At 50.8% G+C, this 5,958-nt stretch overlaps 1 long non-coding RNA gene across 1 annotated transcript; it reads right to left on the bottom strand.

The window, feature by feature from the left end:
• Positions 1-2,082: 2,082 nt before the first annotated feature.
• LOC134944845 (uncharacterized) lies at positions 2,083-5,262 on the bottom strand. The gene is made up of 2 exons (XR_010181969.1): positions 4,681-5,262; positions 2,083-2,307 (listed from the first exon to the last, which is right to left on the bottom strand). It is a non-coding gene; the product is annotated as an uncharacterized LOC134944845 (long non-coding RNA).
• Positions 5,263-5,958: the final 696 nt, after the last annotated feature.

Below are 5,958 nucleotides of genomic sequence, written 5' to 3'. Positions count from 1 at the left end.
CCGCAGCATCGCGGGCGCTGGGAAAACCACCCCCGCCCGTACCACACCCGCAGCCGCAGGGGCGCCCGTCCTCCACTAGACCGGCACGACTGAGGAGAGGCGCAGACCGCAGCATAGCAAACCCCGCCGGGATCCGCCGTCCAGAGCGGGATCCAGGGGCAGGGGAGACCCCAGCCAGGAGCGCGGCCAAACCAAACATCCTCGACCGCTGCAGTAGGGGTACCGTGTCCCTCGCACGGACGAGCAGCAGGGGGAGAAGCGTGGCCGCAGCGGTCCGACAGAGCCGCGCTCCGTGAGGCGCAGCAGGCCATGGACGCTTTCAGGCTGAAGCTAAGGGATGCCGGACGCTGCAGCCGTGACGGAGGAATCGGCCACCATCAGCGATAAAAGGCAGCAGTCCGGCGGGCGGCGCAGGCAGGGCGCCAGCAGCAGGGACCAACCGAACCCGAGGCCAGCGATAATCCGCTGAGGTAAGCGGGCCCGCGGCCTCGGCTAGGTGGCGGGGGGGAGCAGATCTACGTGGGCGGGATGTAACCTAACGCTGGGAATAAACTAAAGCACAGCCCGGGATGGGGGGAGAGCAGGAAAAAAGGGGAGGGGGGGAATAGCCAGTGCAATACAACTACAGTGGGAATAAACAAGTACCAATAAAATACCAACAGTGTGCAGAAAGTAATACATACAGCAACCCAGACTTAACACACACCTGCACCTCAGTACATTCCAAAATGGCAAGAGGAAGCTGAGTCATATGACCATGGCTTATATATTATTCCAAGACCAACCCCTACCCTCTTGATGGACAGCCCTATAATCCTATAGGAAAAATACCCAAGAACACACTGATCTGCCTAGCAACTGCTTAGTCACCAACAACCAATCACAAAAAATAGGACTCTTATATTGCTTCAGGCTTATGCAGCCTTCAGCTTATTAAAGCTGGAGTTATTCAGGAGTTATTATTAACTACACTCATACCTGGAAGGGACTGTGATGTGACTCTTCACTTGTAATCATCCACAGGTAATTGACTACAGAATTCAACAGATACTGTTGCCTTGTATTTCTATTGCTCAGCTTTGAAATTTATAGATAATTGACTACACAGTATTTCATATAAGTAGTTTTAAATTTTGAATTAAGGCAGGAAATTACTGCGAATCAGTGTTGGATAAATTGTCCTCTCACCATTGGTTTCCTTAATTAATACCCTTTTATTGTGGCAGGAAGGCTTTTGGTGTGGGGTGAAATTAGTGTGAACACCTGGTTGAAGCCATACTTATAGCTATTGTTGGGGTGCTTAAGGCTAGGCTGCTCAAATTCAAAATGCTCAGTTCAAAGTGTCATTAGAATTTTTACATTGAAGCTGGAGTTGCTCAGGAGTTAAATAGGAGGAAAACAGAAGGCGAACAATGGAGAGTAATTTATCAGCCAACTCTGCACCTCAAAACTGCTTTCATCTAACTACTTACTCCAAATCCCATCCTAAATGTATCCTCCATCCATGCTACTGGACCACCTTACAGCTGCGAATATCATCTACTGCTCCCTGAAACATGTGAAATTCCATTACTTTTATATTGACCTCACCATTGTTTTAGTACAGCCTTTTATGCCACTGTGTTTTGCTTTTCTTTTATATTTTCTTCCTGTGACTCCACTGTATGCTATACCTCTACTATCTGCACACTCTGCCAACAGCAACAGATGTAGTGCGCGTCAGATGGCAACCTCAGATGTTCCTCCATAGGCAAGATGTACTGCATGTTGATTTATTCATATAGAGTAAATCATATTACTCATGTGTCAGTTTTCCCATATGAGACTTGTGTCCTTGTATGACTTATCTACCACAGTGCACCCACATGGATGCCTCACCTGGTATGCTTATGGATGGGATTAAAAATACATGGACCTGATGGTTATGGTGGGACCCTACTCCTAGTGTTAGCATGCTGCAACCACCCATTTTGTGTGATCTACTCTAGGTGTGACCTATTCCATCCAAGGAAAATCCTATGTAGTGCACCCAAGACGGCTGCCTCGTCTGGTACCTTTCATGCATGGAATATATAATTCATGGAATTTATTACACAACTTTACTGCACCAACCTGGCAGTATGCTTATTGTGTTCTCTAGTAACATAAAATAATTTCTATATTAAAACATTTTTATGCTTGTACTGTAGGGCCATCCATTGCTTTAACATCAGGACAAATGAAGACGTCATCAGCCTCCAAGATGCATCCCATTGCTCTCACAGGAGGAGAATGCTGGGCCACACTCCCCACATCTTGAAGGTGAGGCTGTGAAAAGAGCACATACATATTATCACTGCACAATACGCAATCAAACAAAACAAAAGCACACTTAGTGTTGTCAGGACATTTAGGGGTATATTTACTAAACTGCGCTTTTTTAGAAGTGGAGATGTTGCCTGTAGCAACCAATCAGATTCTACTTGTTTATCTAGCACATTCTAGAAGATAATATCTAGAATCTGGTTGCTATGGGCAACACCTCCACTTCTAAAAACCCACACTTTACTAAATATACCCCTCAGACTGCTGTATTGGTGCAAAATATAAGTGTTTGAGGCATTTACACACTCAACAAACTTAAAAATGCTATGTTGTGTACAACATTTTTATAGAAAACAGTACATATGCACATGTCTATCTTAGGTTCCGATCAGGGGGCGGAACTACCATTGGTGCAGCAAGTGCACTGCACCAGGGCCCATGGGGACTAAGGCGTCCACTGCTGCCCAGACCAGCAATGAGTTTTTACTTGGGCCATCGCATGACCACTTTAAGTAAAGTCAGATAACTGGCTCAGCAAAGAGAGCAGTTTGGGTCCCACTGCCTGTGAACCTGCTCCTTCCCTCAGGAAGACAGGGTTGATCTTGTGGGTGTGTGGCGCTACATCAATTTGCCATCTAAGCCAGACTGATAGGGGAGCCCTGAATCCTGTCAGTGCTGATGATTACAGACACATACTGTCTCTTCCTTAATCACAGCTGTTTGTGAATTAAAGGCAGCTCACGGTCGGTGTAATTGGTGTTGTCAGAGCCTGCTTGACCGCGTGCCGAACTGAGCAAAGCCCAGGAAGTTGGGCCACCTCTCACAGACAGTGCTGTGGTCATTGTGTTTCCACAGGGGAAATGTTTTGTGTGCATGTGTTGATATTGAATGGTTATACAAGCACACACCAGTGAATGTCTTAAACTATAAAACAGCCCAGTTGCTTAACCAATGGTGTTGGCTTATTGATAGATAGCAGGTACAGCAATACCCACTGTTACATGTACACTGGTAATGGAGCAGATCAGGTGTTTCATACAGCTCACCAGATGTTGAGTGTATGCTGCAAACAGGTAGCTGTCCAGGGAGGGTGTAGTATTGCTGACCGGCGGTCTCCTGACCGCCGGTCAGCATACCGACGCCGGGATCCCGGCAGCATACCGACGCCGGGATCCCGGCGGGGAGGGGCGAGTGCAGCAAGCCCCTTGCGGGCTCGCTGCGCTCGCCACGCTGCGCTCGCCACGCTGCGGGCTCGGTGGCGACCTGCGGTCGCCACGGGTTCTATTCCCACTCTATGGGTGTCGTGGACACCCACGAGTGGAAATAGTCCCTGTTGGTCGGCATGCCGACCATCGGGATACTGAGCTGGCGGGATGGTGGAGGAGGTCATGTGACTGTCGGTCAGCAGACCGCCGGTCACATGAATACCACCCGTCCAGGGATGCAGGAACAGCTTTATAACAGGTGTTAACCAGGTCTCTCATAGGAACTAAGTAGTAAGCTTCTGACTCCCATCATGTTACTACATAGTCTTATACAGTAAAGAAATAAGAAATAAGATGGCCCCTGCACATTCTCAGTAGTGATCTTGGTGGCCATCTTGGGATATGGCATGAGGTCTCCCTGGATGACAGGAAGACTAGAGTCTGTGCAGTACCACACTTCTCTCAACACCCACCCAAGGTACATCCCCCTTAGACTCTACAAATTCCAGGACTGTATGCATGTACTCTTGTCACCCTCTCCCTGTTAGGGCTGTATTAACAGCAGTGAAGGCCCCTGGGCAGGGCTTAAAGTGGTCCTGGAGAGGTGGGGGAACTCACCTCACCCGCAATGCCGCAGAAAGGGGTGTGGCCTCACACAGAAGGGGCGTGGCCACACAAAAGTAACACCAATTCAAAATAATGCTTCACAGTAGCACAATCTTATTCACATTGTCCGCCCCACATACTAATGCCCTTTACACACACAATAGCAGAGTCCCCCTTTTACACAGTACGGGAGGCGAAGCCCCCTTTTACACAGTACGGCAGACAGCTTCCCCTTTTACACAGTACGACAGGTAGAGCCCCTTCCAGCGCGCGCACACACACACACACTCTCTCTCTCTCTCTCTCTCTCTCTCTCTCTCTCAGAGTCTTGAAAGTGCAAAAAAAGACAAAAAGAGTGACATGGCAAGAGAGGGTGAGAGAGACATGGAGAGAGAGACATTGCAAGAGAGAGAGAGAGACATGGCAAAAGAGGGAGATGAGGGGGAGACATAGCAAAATAGAGTGACAGAGAGAGAGAGAGAGAAACATGGAGAGAGAGAGAGAGAGAGAATATCAGCAGCAGAAAGACTGGGCACCCAGAGCTGTGAATTGTGGCAGCAGTTACCTGGAGGTCTTCATGTGGAGGGCGAGTTGACTCTCCTGCCAGACGCCCAGGGGTGTGCCACGGTTAGGATAGGGCCTCGGACCATCATTCACTTGCAGACAGTGCTCCGGTGGAGGTGGGGAGGGCATTACAGGCCGCGGGTCACTAAGCTTAGGGGTAGGGTGGAATTTAAGCTGCTGCGCTGGCAGGGAGATGGGGAGTGGGCATGGGCATTACTGGCCGCTGCTCAGCGTCAGTTAACAGTTAACTCCGGCGGCTGCGGGGGGTGGGGGGGTGGGATCGGGCGTTACAACCCGCGGCTCAGTCACACTCTGGCGGCTGTGGCAGCGGCGGAGGTGGGGAGAGACGGCACTTTGAACCTGGCGCCGGCTGTGCGTCATTCACGGCTCCTGGACCGCCAGCTAATGAGAAGCTGCCACTTGGCAGCTTCTCATTGGCTGGCGGTCTGCGAGCCGTGATTGGCTCACGCCAGATTTAAAAAAAAGCCTCATCTTCTTCTGATTGGTGCTGCAGCCGGTCCGCGAGCCGTGATTGGCTGGCGGCCGCTGCCACCTTTACTATGGAACAGTTAACTCCGGCGGCTGCGGGGGGGGGGGGGGGGATCGGGCGTTACAAACCGCGGCTCAGTCACACTCTGGCGGCTGTGGCAGCGGCGGAGGGGGGGAGAGACGGCACTTTGAACCTGGCGCCGGCTGTGCGCCATTCACGGCTCCAGGACCGCCAGCTAATGAGAAGCTGCCACTTGGCAGCTTCTCATTGGCTGGCGGTCTGCGAGCCGTGATTGGCTCACGCCAAAAAAGCCTCATCTTCTTCTGATTGGTGCTGCAGCCGGTCCGCGAGCCATGATTGGCTGGCGGCCGCTGCCACCTTTACTATGGAACAGGGACATGATGCTGTGGCCGGGCGGAGGCGGAACTGGTTCCGCCTGCAATTAGAGGTGACGGAACGCAGTTCCGCCCCGTTCCGGCCCACTTTAACCACTGCCCCTGGGCAATGTAATGCACTGGGAACCCTACCCATCCTCCAGTGGTAGGGATGGGGGGTGCTATCAGCAGCAGATTTGATGTCCTGCAGGTGGTATTTGGTGTTCTATTTTTTGCTCAACATGTAGGACCTGGAGCAGTAATTTCTGTAATTACTCCATTTCTGCACAGATGATGGGAGGGAGAACATTAATCTGTAGAATATGGCATTGGGCTTAATAAAAGAGCCCACGTACATGACTTCCAGGGTGGTAGGGGGTGTTTAATCAGCAGGGGAGGGGTGAATAGTGGAGTG

Source organism: Pseudophryne corroboree, chromosome 7 (genome assembly GCF_028390025.1).
Source record: "Pseudophryne corroboree isolate aPseCor3 chromosome 7, aPseCor3.hap2, whole genome shotgun sequence".
NCBI lineage: Eukaryota > Metazoa > Chordata > Amphibia > Anura > Myobatrachidae > Pseudophryne > Pseudophryne corroboree.
Note: the sequence above shows the minus strand (reverse complement) of the source record. Positions and strands in the feature narration are given on the sequence as shown.